The sequence below is a fragment of the Peromyscus californicus genome, unplaced genomic scaffold (genome assembly GCF_007827085.1).
Source record: "Peromyscus californicus insignis strain IS unplaced genomic scaffold, ASM782708v3 Scaffold_13__1_contigs__length_99412109, whole genome shotgun sequence".
Taxonomy (NCBI): domain Eukaryota; kingdom Metazoa; phylum Chordata; class Mammalia; order Rodentia; family Cricetidae; genus Peromyscus; species Peromyscus californicus.
The window spans coordinates 54,181,951-54,193,605 of record NW_026294424.1 but is presented as its reverse complement, the minus strand read 5'-3'; the positions used below and the strand labels follow the sequence as shown (position 1 = coordinate 54,193,605).

Genomic DNA, 11,655 nt, shown 5'->3' with positions numbered 1-11,655 from the left:
TAAGCCTGAGCAAATATCCGAGAAGTTATAAATAATATTAAGCCTCTGTGTGATTATTTTATAAAAGGCTGCAGGACTGTGGGTGAGAGATTTGTCCCGACCTTGGGCCAGGCAGGATACAGGAAATGTTCTTACTATAGATGATGCCCATGGCCCACGTTATCATCAGGGTCATTGGAAACAGGCAGTTCTGAGGCCAGTCCTGCTCTTCACTGGCCCTGGTATGTCTGACCCTGCTCCTTGCTGGATACTGCAGCAGGTGAGTTGGTCCTACCCATCAGGGGACAACTCAACACCCCCACACCCTGACACCCAACCTTGTACTTGGGAAAGATGGCTCCATCCCCACCACAGGTATGCACCTCACCTAGAAGCACTCTAGAGCTGAGCCTGTATTAGGGATGGAGGTGAACAAGCCCTAAGGGAGTAAAAACAGTAGCACTGACCCTACCCCTCTCATCTGCCATTGCAGGGGTGAAGGAAAGATGCTCTCTCCCTCTGCCCCTTGCCACCTGTGGCAGGCAAGAGAGCTGGCCCAGGAGTCATGAGAGTGAGGGAATTAACCCTGTCCCACATCAGATGCATCACACAGGAGAGCAAGCCCCCACCCTAACTGCTCAACACACTAGAGCTGACCCTGTTGTAGGGCAGGAGAGCTTTCCCCTCCACTTCCTTACAATAATCCAGAGAGAGGACCCTGCACCTTGTGGTGATATTTTATTTGTGTTCTAACAAATAAAACTTTTCTGGTAGTCAGAGAACAGAACAGTCATTAAATTAGACATAGAGGTCAGACAGCGGTGTCACACACCTTTAATCCTATCATTGGGGAGGCAGAGATCTGTCTGGATCTCTGTGAGTTCAAGACCACATTGGAAACAGAGCCAGGTATGGTGGCACATACCTTTAATCCCAGCACTTGAGATCTCCTATCTTCGTTTGGGAAGGACACATGCCTTTTATCCCAGGATGTGATGGCAGGAAGCAGAACGGTATATAAGACATGAGGACCAGGAATTAGAAGCATGCTAGCAGCAGTTCAGCAGAGACCCATTCGGATGAGGACTCAGAGGCTTTCAGTTTGATGAAACAAGATCAGCTGAAGAGTTGGTGAGGTAAGGTTGGCTGTGGCTTGTTCTGTCTCTCTGCTCTTTTGGAATTTACCCTAATATCTGGCTCTGAGTTTTTTATTAATAAGACCTTTTAAGATTCCTGTTACATGGGGGGCTCCTCAGCTATTGGTTCACAGTTCATGTGTTTTGGAGGTCCCCAGGCAGTGGAACCGGGACCTATCCTTGGTGCATGAGCTGGCTTTTTGGAACGTTGGGCCTATGCTGAGACAGTTTGCTCAGCCTTGGTGTAGGGAGAAGGGGACTGGACCTGCCTCAACTGAATCTACCAGGCTGGGCTGACTCCCCAGGGGAGACCTTGCTTTGGAGGAAGTGGGAATGGGGGGTAGATAGGAGGGGGAAGGCTGAGAGGTAGAAGGAGGAAGGATATGGGAATCCGTGGCTGATATGTAAAATTAAATTAATTATAAAATAAAAATATTTTAAAAAAGATTTATGTTACAGTACCTTGCCTGGGCAAAACAGTAGAGCTGGCTCTGGTAGTGTGAGGGAGAGGGACCTGGATCTGAGAACCTAAGAGCAGGAGAACTGGCCAACTCCTTGCTACAGGCTGCAGTGGATGAGCTAGCCGGGTACCTACAATGAGGGAAAGCTGGCAGGATGACCAACCACCCAGGCCCAGAACCAGGGCTATGTGTTGACTCACCCCAGCGTCCACACCAAATCTGTGAGCTATAGGAGCATGTGAAGAGGACAAACTTACAGATCCAAACAGCGGGACTACCATGACAGGACAACAATAAAATACCCAAGAGGAGTCCCAGTGAGAGCCTACTATTGGTGGTGTATCAGAAACCAGATGCCTTGGGCCAGACAGATGACTTGTGGCAATGAACACTTGCAAGTTACAAAGATGAATAGACGAAAGTGTAAACTGCATGACTCAAAGGGCCACAGTACAGATTCCTTGACAAAATTCTTTTCTTCCTCTTCTTTTTTTTTTTTCTTTTTTTACTTTTTGTTTTTGTCTTTTGTTTGGTTTGGTTTGATTTTCAGGTTTTCTTTTAAATTTGGTTTTGATTTGTGGGGAGGTTTCAAGGTCAGAGGGCAGATTCAAGGAGACAGGGAGATAAGCAGGACTGGGATACATGATGTGAAATCCACAAAGAATAAATTAAAAAAACATATTTTTTAGAAAAATTGAATATTCATATCAAATATTCCAGAAAAAAATTATTTTATTTATTGGAAAACACTGTACATTTACATAATATATTTTAAAAGTTTTATTTTGATATTGTAACCATACATTTTTAGATTATAAAATAGTTACATTTCTCCCTTCAATATCTTTTCTCAAAACCCTTTCATATACTCCTCTCCATTCTGTGTGCATGTACATAGATAAATAGATAGATAGATAGATAGATAGATAGATAGATAGATAGATAGATAGATAGATAGATACATGATAGATAGAAGATAGGTAAATAGATAGATAGATAGATAGATAGATAGATAGATAGATAGATAGATAGAAGATAGGCAGATAGAGAGAAGATAGGTAGATAGGTAGGTAGAGAGAAGGTAGATAAACATATAAGTAGAAGACAGATGATAGACAGAGGTAGGAGGAGGTCTCTGAGATAAGTTGAGAGCCATACACATCTATGGGTATAAAGACAAATCTTTTGAAGTCAGTTTGACATCATGGCTTATGATCTCTTCAGTCATGGGCTTTCGACTAATCTAACCATTCCAGGTATGACATTCATTCTGTGGGTCATGCCTCGTATCCAATCAGAATGCAGCCGGTTATCTTTAAAATAACCTTTGTCACTGTTGTCCCAGTGATTGGAACCTGTAGAGTCCAGAACTGGGGGAGATTACTGAAATATTTTAACCACTGAAGCTGCATAGCACTTTCAGACATTATGAAAGCTTGACAGCAGGAAGAGTTTACTGCTCCATTGAAGTTAATTTCTTTATGCTTTGTCTTCCAATCGAGAGGTATTTTCAGCAATATAGTCTGACCATCTAGTTATGATAGGCAAACAAGAGCAATGGCCGTGCCTTGTGTGGCTCTGGGTGTCTCTGATACATCCTTGACAAATACTTTACTGAGAAGTATTCTTCGCCTGGTAGTGGAGATTTTCCTCTAATAACTAATGTCTTCTGGTAGAAGCATTCCTCATCTAGGCAAGGTATTTCTGTTCAAACTCTTTTTTATATATTTGTATTTAAACATATTTAAATAGAATGTAGTAGATTTCTGTAAGGCTCCTTCATATGTTCATAGTTTGACTTAGCACAACCTGTAACTGCTCCTCTCTCTAACCCCTCTAGCTTCATTTCAGGTTTAATAAAGCTAATTTCCTTCATTTTCCTTTCACGTTGCCTATGTGCTACTATCCCCTAAAAATTAATATCTATTTCTAGCTCTTGCTTGCTCTCTTTCTGCCGCCATCTTGACTCCTTGTTCTCCACAAAAAATGCCTGGTGAAGCCACAGAGACTGTCCCTGCTACAGAGAAGGAGGTGCCACAGCTTCAGGCTGAGACAGGGTCGGGAACAGAATCTGACAGTGATGAATCAGTACCAGAGCTCAAGGAACAAGACTCCACACAGACAGTTCAGTTGGTGGCCACTAAAATCAATGAAGAACCAGTCAGGAAAGCCAAGCAGAGACGGAGTGAAAAGAAAGCAAAGGAAGGCTATGTCTAAACTGGGTCTTCGACAGGTTACAGGGATTACGAGAGTCGCTGTCTGGAAATCTAAATATATCCTCTTTGTCATCACAAAAACAGATGTCTACAAGGGCCCAGCTTCAGACACCTACATAGCTTTTGGAGAAGCCAAGATTGAAGATTTGTCTCAGCAAGCACAGTTATCAGCTGCTGAGGAATTCAAAGTTCAAGGAGAAGCTGTTTCAAACATTCAAGAAAATACTCAGACTCCCACCGTACAAGAGGAGAGTGAGGAGGAAGAGGTTGATGAAACAGGTGTGGAGGTTAAGGACGTAGAATTGGTCATGTCACAAGCAAATGTGTCAAGAGCAAAGGCAGTCTGAGCCCTGAATAACAGTAACGATATTGTAAATGCTGTTATGGAATTAACAACTATTTGTTAATTGTAACTATTTGACAGCAAAGACACTTCCCTTCTCCTCCGCCTTCCCCATTTTTTGGTGTTTGAAAGTGGAATTATAGCTTGGTTTGACATTTGTACTCTCCCTATCACTGATAAAGTTATGGTTCTTGTTGGATTAAAAAAAAATCTGTTTCTATGCTCATGAGCTCCAGATATTTATTCACCTTGTAGATATTTAAAAGTGAGTTAAGTGGTATTAATTTTTTAGTAATTGCTTATTATTACACAAATAATTCATAATATAATTAATTATTTAGAAAATAATGGAATGAAAATCACAATTCCATGAAATGAACGTGGCATGCATTTATGCATATAACTATTAATAACTAAAGAATGTGCTATATGGAAGTACATTCATAAGGATTGTTTTATTAGATCATATAATTAAATGATTTTAGTAATGGTCCTAGTTCTTTATGTGATCATAATGGCTTTTGAGTTACCTATAGGTGAGCATTGGCAGAAATGTTCAACTTCTTACCATCCACCTACTATCAGGAGGTAAAAGGATGAGCTAGATTGTAACATGTGCTTCTTTCTCAAGGCAATATGAACTATAAAATGTAGATGACCTTGAAATCAGGAGTGAATAGCATACTTAGGACTATAAGATTATAAGTATTTTATAAAATTATTATATCTTTAAAATATGGAATGCTTTTTTACCTTCTGGCAAGATTCTAAGTGGTCTGATAAAAGCCATACAATATTTTGGTGGTGGTGGCAGGGTTCTGGGTAAATGGATAGAATTCATTAAATGCTTCAGATAACTTTTAAAAAAAGAATTTTAAAGGTAATGAGGAAGTATTATTTATTTACTTAGGAGTACATTTACTGAATGAAGAACTCATGCTTTTAACTAAGAAACTGCCATATCTACTTAAGAAAATGTACTCACTATGTAGATTCAATTGTTAACAAAACAAACAAGACAAATACATTTTGTGCCCTACTGATTTTTCTAAGTGATCTGTTCAAATCGACCATGAGATCTGAATGAAAGAGAGAATGAATACAAGCTAAAAATAAAATTAAAACATGGATTTTGACAAGAAGCTACACATTTGGGTGCACATAAACAATTTCATAAAATATTTCTATAGTATTTTCTGAAATAATTTCTTAATTGTTCATTATCTTGGACATAAAAGAGATTTCTTTTATTATTTTTCTGTAATATGTTATGATATTAAAAACTACAACACATTCCTACATCAGTCCACAACCTTGTTAATGTTTTATAAGGTTGGCTTTTACAATGTTGATTATTACTCATTGGTTAGGAACACCACAGTAGTATAAGACAACACTGTTCCTTAAGGAACAGAATTTGAAATAGATTCAAGAAATTTAAATATAAACTTGTGATAGATAAAATAGGTTAATGCGTAGCTAGCATCTTCACAGTCTTGTAGCTTGCATAGTGTTGCCAGATTTGGCACAGAAAAACACAGAATGTCAACATAAATTTTAAATTCAAATGAACAATGAAAGCTTATAGAGATGAATGACATGTATTTATTCTAATAAAATAGTCTTTGTTTATTTTAACATTCAAATACCTAACCACGCTTAAGGTTGTTTGCCAACTCTCAGCACACAGCTATGTAACATGATATAGAAAACAGTATTCCTAAGAAACATTGTTTTTGTTTTTCAGAAAAGTATTAAAGTTAAATTTTAGAACAACTAATATGAATTCATTAAAGTTATTGTAAAAGTAGCATTCCTAATTACAAGTCAGAGTGTCTAATTTGCATTAAAAACAAATATTTGTATGTATTTATTTCCTTTTCAAAATTTACTTTTGTTCTTATTAGACAATAAGACTATTAAGTTCTATAGAAGATACTTTATTTAATTATGGTTTAATATCACAAAGATAAAATACGTTGGTAATTACTTGCTTGTTTTAATGAATAAAACAATATTGTGTATCTACATTGATTCTTGCATTACAAATTTAAATCTCCATAGTCCAAGATGTAAGTCTTGTCAACACATAAATGTTTTCAAACAGCTATGTATTTATTCAACAATATATTAATAAAACATTTTAGAGAGTCTATGAATACTTTATACTCTTTCCTTCTCCTAAATATTAAGCAGATATTGCTTTATCTTTCAGCTTCAAGATTAAATTGATAACTTTGATATTACATCTATTTACATTTGCAAACTTGATAAAAGTATTGCTGTAAAATTTTTTCTCTAGGTTTTTTTTATTTGTGAAAGTCTCTACCTAAGTACATGAAATAAGAGGCAGCTTTCTGTTTTACATTCTTAAGTTTAAATTGATGGAATTCATTTTCCACAGAAATAAAGGTCAATGAAATGTAACTAAAATGCATCCATGTACTTATGCTCACTTTGGTGTGTGGCATGGTTAGGGACAAGAGTGTCAAAACAAGATTTCCTGGGTTTAGTTCATAAGATGCCATTTACTAGATGAACAAATCTGGACAGAATATGTATGTGCATATGCTGCCATTATTTCATCTGGAAACTGGAAATATTAATAGTTATACTTAATATGTCCATGGTATATCTTTTTTATAAATATTTAAATTTTTTATTTAAGAAATTTTTATTCATTTTACATACCAACCCCTGTTCCCCTTCTCCTTTCCCCCCACCTCCCCTCAATCCCACCCCCATTTACTCCTAACAGGGGGCAAGGCCTCCCTTAAGTAGTTAAACCTGGTCGGGTTGTTACACCCATGTCACAAAACTCCCAGAGACCACCAAGGAGCTGATTTCTGATGCAAGCACATAAGGGTCATTTTATTGTCAGGTTTGAACCTGGACCGCCACTCAGCAGATGGAGGGAAAGACAGTGGCAGTGGCAGGCTCAGGGGTAGGAGGGTTTTTAAAGGAAAAAATGTAAGCCAGGAATTTCATGCCTTGACATTTTTGGGATTGGGTAGAAGGGATATGGGGCAAGCTGATTTTTTGAAACTATTGGTCTAGACTTTCAGCAGGAAACCACATTTGAAACTATTGGGTTAGACTTTTGGTGTGAATCCACAACCTGCTGACAGGATATCTGGATATCTTCAAGAGCCATAAACCACCATGGAGTACATTAAATAGTGTATTTCTAAAGTATATTCATACAATTTAAAAATTAATGTTAATCCACTGATGTAAACCCTCTAGTTTGGCTCAAGATATTTGGGTTACATAGTGAGATACAGCTTCTATATTTATTGTTTCTGAAACTAGAAAGTATATACATATATACTTACCTTTCTACAACATATAAGTGTTGCCAAAGCACTCATTAATCATAACTTCAAACTGCTACCAAATTCTAGTCATCCTGCCTTGTAGTTGAACCTTGTTCCATAACATCTAAGAGCTTCCATTTCTAAAAAAAAAAAAAAAAAAAACAACTTGATGGGATAAACCTAGTCAAGAGATGTAATTGTTCTGGGTCTGAATCCAATTTTACATTGACACACATTTTAGATATTGAGGGGAAATGATTTAAAAATTAAACTTCATATTATAACATAAATGATATTACATAATGCACTTTTTATGAAGTTATAAGAGTATCATATCTCTTTTTATAACTTTTTTAATTGAAAATAATTCTTCTCTCAAACAATGATACTTATCCCCAGTTTCCCTTCCCTCCACTTTTTCTAGCTCCCCCACCTTCCCAGTTCCCATGTCCACTTACCTTAGGTTTTCTCTTCATAAAAAAGCAGGCCTCAAGAGTCCACAACAAACCACAATAAAATAAAAAACAAGACAAGGCTAAATCCTCTTATCTAGGCTGGACAAGGCAGCTCAATAGGAAGCAAAGAGTCTCAAGAGCAGGCAAAAGAATCAGTTATACCTGCTTCCACTATTAGGAGTCCCACACAAACATCAAGCAAACAGCCATAACATACACTCAGGGGACCTCATTCAGACCCATACAGGCTATGTGCTTGCCTTTCAGGCTTTGTGAACCCATATGATCCCAGTCTAGTTGATTTGGTGGGACATGTTCTCCTGATGTCCTCCATCCCCTCACACTCCAAAAGTATAGTGTTTCCTCCCCATCTCTGAGGGGAGGGACTCTATCGATTCCAATCTAGACTTTCTCTATCTATCTATCTATCTATCTATCTATCTATCTATCTATCTATCTCTCCCCCTAACAACTGGTTGTGGATCTCTGCACCAGCTCCCATTTATTGCCAGAGAAAGGCTCTCTGATGGTGACTGGACACAGCGCTGATCTATAGGTATAGCAGGATATAATTAGGAATCATTTTTGTTGTTTTGGTTTTTGACAGTCATGTTTGGTTCAACCTTATGTCTCTGGGCTAACCAAGCTCTTGTTCCTGGCCATCCAGGCAATGTAGGACATTAGCTCCCTTTAGTGGCATGGACATCAAGTTAATCCAAACATTGTTTGGCCTCTCCTACATATTCTTTGTCACCATTTCCTCAGCACATCTTGCAGGCAGAACAGAATCTCGGTGGATGGCTTTGTGGCTGGGTTGATGCCCAGGTTTATCTTTACATAGCCTTCAGAATACATTCTCCTGCCAAAGAGACTTGAATGCAGGGATGAAATCTCCAAGCTCACATGAGGTTGATCTCTCATTATTCAATGAGCTGTGTGGAAGTTGTCCTTGATGATGGGGCTCCACTGACAGTTTCCAGATAGAGACCTTCTGTCCTAGTATCCAAATCCACAGCTGATAATGTTATAATGTTCAAAAATATATAAATAACTCAAGAAACTAGATATCAAAGAATCAAATAATCCTATTAAAAATTCAGTACAGATCTAAACAGAGAATTCTCAATAGAGGAATATCAAATGGCTGAGAAACACTTAAAGAAATATTTAACATCTTTGCCATTGGGAAAATACAAATCAAAAAGACTCTGAAATTCCATTTTAAAGCAATCAGGATTGCTGAGATCAAAACCAAAAATGACAGCTCATGCTGGCAAGATTATGGAGCAAGGGGAACACTCCTCCGTTGTGGTAGGAGTGCAAACTTGTATAGCTACTTTGGAAATCATATTTGTTAATTCACATCAAAATTATAATAACCTAGGTTCAAATTACATGACATCCAAATACCATTATACCATTATTTTAAAACTCTTGATGTTTTGAAGTTGTTCATACTTTGTGTTTGTGTCACTTTATGTGTTTTACAGAGTATGTTGAGAAGGCAGATTCTTTATGATATTTCTTTATTTTCTTTATATATTTGTTTATTATGGTGATGCATATGTTACTTAATGTATCTTGCACTGTGCACATGAACGAGGCTACAGAAGTAAAAAGAAGGCATCAGATCCTCTGGAACTGGAGTTACAGAGAGCCATAAGCTGCAATTTGGGTTCTGGGAAACAACTCCAAGCTTCTGCAAGAAGGAACAATGTTCTGAACCACGGAGCAAATTATCAAGCCCCAAAAGAAATATTTGAAAATCTAAGTGACATGGTAAGCAAATATCTTTGTTACTTTTATATCAATATTAACATATTGAAATATGTGATATATATTTACTAAACATATCTTACCTGGTTTTATTGTTATTTTTGTCATTGTTATTTTGATTTCCTTTCAAAATATTGTATATTTAGGTATACTGCAAATCTCTTCAGGCCTGTAAATAACAAGAATATAATTACCATTGGATAGTGCAACAAATAGCCAGTGCTTGGCATGAAAGAAAAAAAAGGATGTGACATACTAATATACTACTGATATTACATTTATCTCAATGAATGTTAGATATCATAAAAACATTAAAAAGAAATCACCAGGTGGAATAAAGCTTAAATACTTCTCCAAGTGTCTCATTACTTATTCAATTCCTCTTGACATCAGTCTTCCTACATTTTAAAAAATTCATCCAAGTTACTCCAATAACCCCACTTCATCCATAGAGTCTATATCTCTTTATATGACATAAACTTACTTATTTTATTTTTGAACATAGCCATACTTGGTTTATCCATCTATCACTCTGCACCTGTCATCAGAAGACATCTCCATATTCTTTGATCCTTATCATCCTTTTTACAACTATTTGTACTTTATCTTAGGAGGACAGCGTTTTCTTCAATCTTCTTAAATGGTTTATATTTTAAATCATAATCATTGTACACTTCAGAATCCTTCATACAATGTGTTAAGGTCTCTTGTCCACTCTGTGACTTACTTTTCCCATCTTTCCAAACAATTTAAGCTGTCAAATGGTTTTCTCTAGGTTCAGTGACACTTATCTTCTTAAGATTCTGCCCAGTCTGCCAGTTGGAGATAGTTTCTGGCTTAGAGATGGAGTCTTGACCTTTGCAGGCCTTGAGTGTGTGTCGGATATCTGCAAGGAGCTGGGGGAATGGAAACCATAACCATAATATATTGTATGAAAAATACATTTTTCAATTTAAATTTGTAGGAAAAAAAGATTATTTAAGAAAAGGATTCTGTCCAGGCTGCCAAGTCATTTTTTCCATATTCATTGATTAGTTGCTGAATCATTATTCATCATAAAATTTTAAAACTCTTTTATGCCATGATATGATGCAATTAATAACTAGTTCTCTCAGTACTTAGGTATTTCCTCTTTTTTTTTTTCAGTTTCTCCCACATCACAAACCAGAACTAGATATGTTCAACAAACCCACCATGTTCTTTTCTACCACTTAGGAAAATACTATCTCTTCTAGTTTTCTACATCACTTTTTTGTAGAATCATAATCTTAGCAGCATTTTTACCAGTTTATATTCTCTATACTTCCACCAAACACAAAGTTTTTCACTGTAGTTCTTACTTTCTTGTTTTCTACCTACATGGAAATTGTTTGAGAAGAAAACATTGAACAAATTCATCCATCCACGTTGTTGATGCATGTTTTTCATGGACTGCTTTAAGCTTAAATTTAAAACAGTCAATCTACATTAGGAAATTCTATTTGGTATACCATTTTGTCTCCATTAAGTTAGTTATGTTTTGCTCTCCAATATCTTCATTATATTTTTACATTTCCTCTGCCACATTTTCTTCTATCTTCATTTGTAATGAAGGTTTTTATCTCAAAAACATACTATAAAATGGGATTCAAAAATTCTGTAGGCTCTTATTTTTGGCACTTTGGTCAGTTGTGGGTCTTTACGTTAAATAAAATCTCTTCCAAATGGAAGATTCTCTGATGAGAGTTAAAATATTAATTAATCTATGAATATAACAATGAGTCATTAAAAACTGCTTTATGACTTTATCCATTTGGCCAAATAAGAGCAAATTTCTCCTATGGTCTCTTACCTGTTTACAGGTTCATGGTGCAGTAATGATACCAGATATTCATTTAATCTCATAGGGTGGTACCACTGTGGAAGAAGAGGTGGGAAGAGAATAGAGAGTTGATGGATAACTATGAAGAAACAGTGTAATCTCTACATAGTA

The 11,655-nt window shown here is 36.5% G+C and overlaps 1 pseudogene; it reads left to right on the top strand.

Annotated features, from left to right (window-relative positions):
* Window positions 1-3,562: 3,562 nt before the first annotated feature.
* Window positions 3,563-4,199, top strand: LOC128108756 (nascent polypeptide-associated complex subunit alpha-like; annotated as a pseudogene).
* The last annotated feature ends 7,456 nt before the right edge of the window (window positions 4,200-11,655 follow it).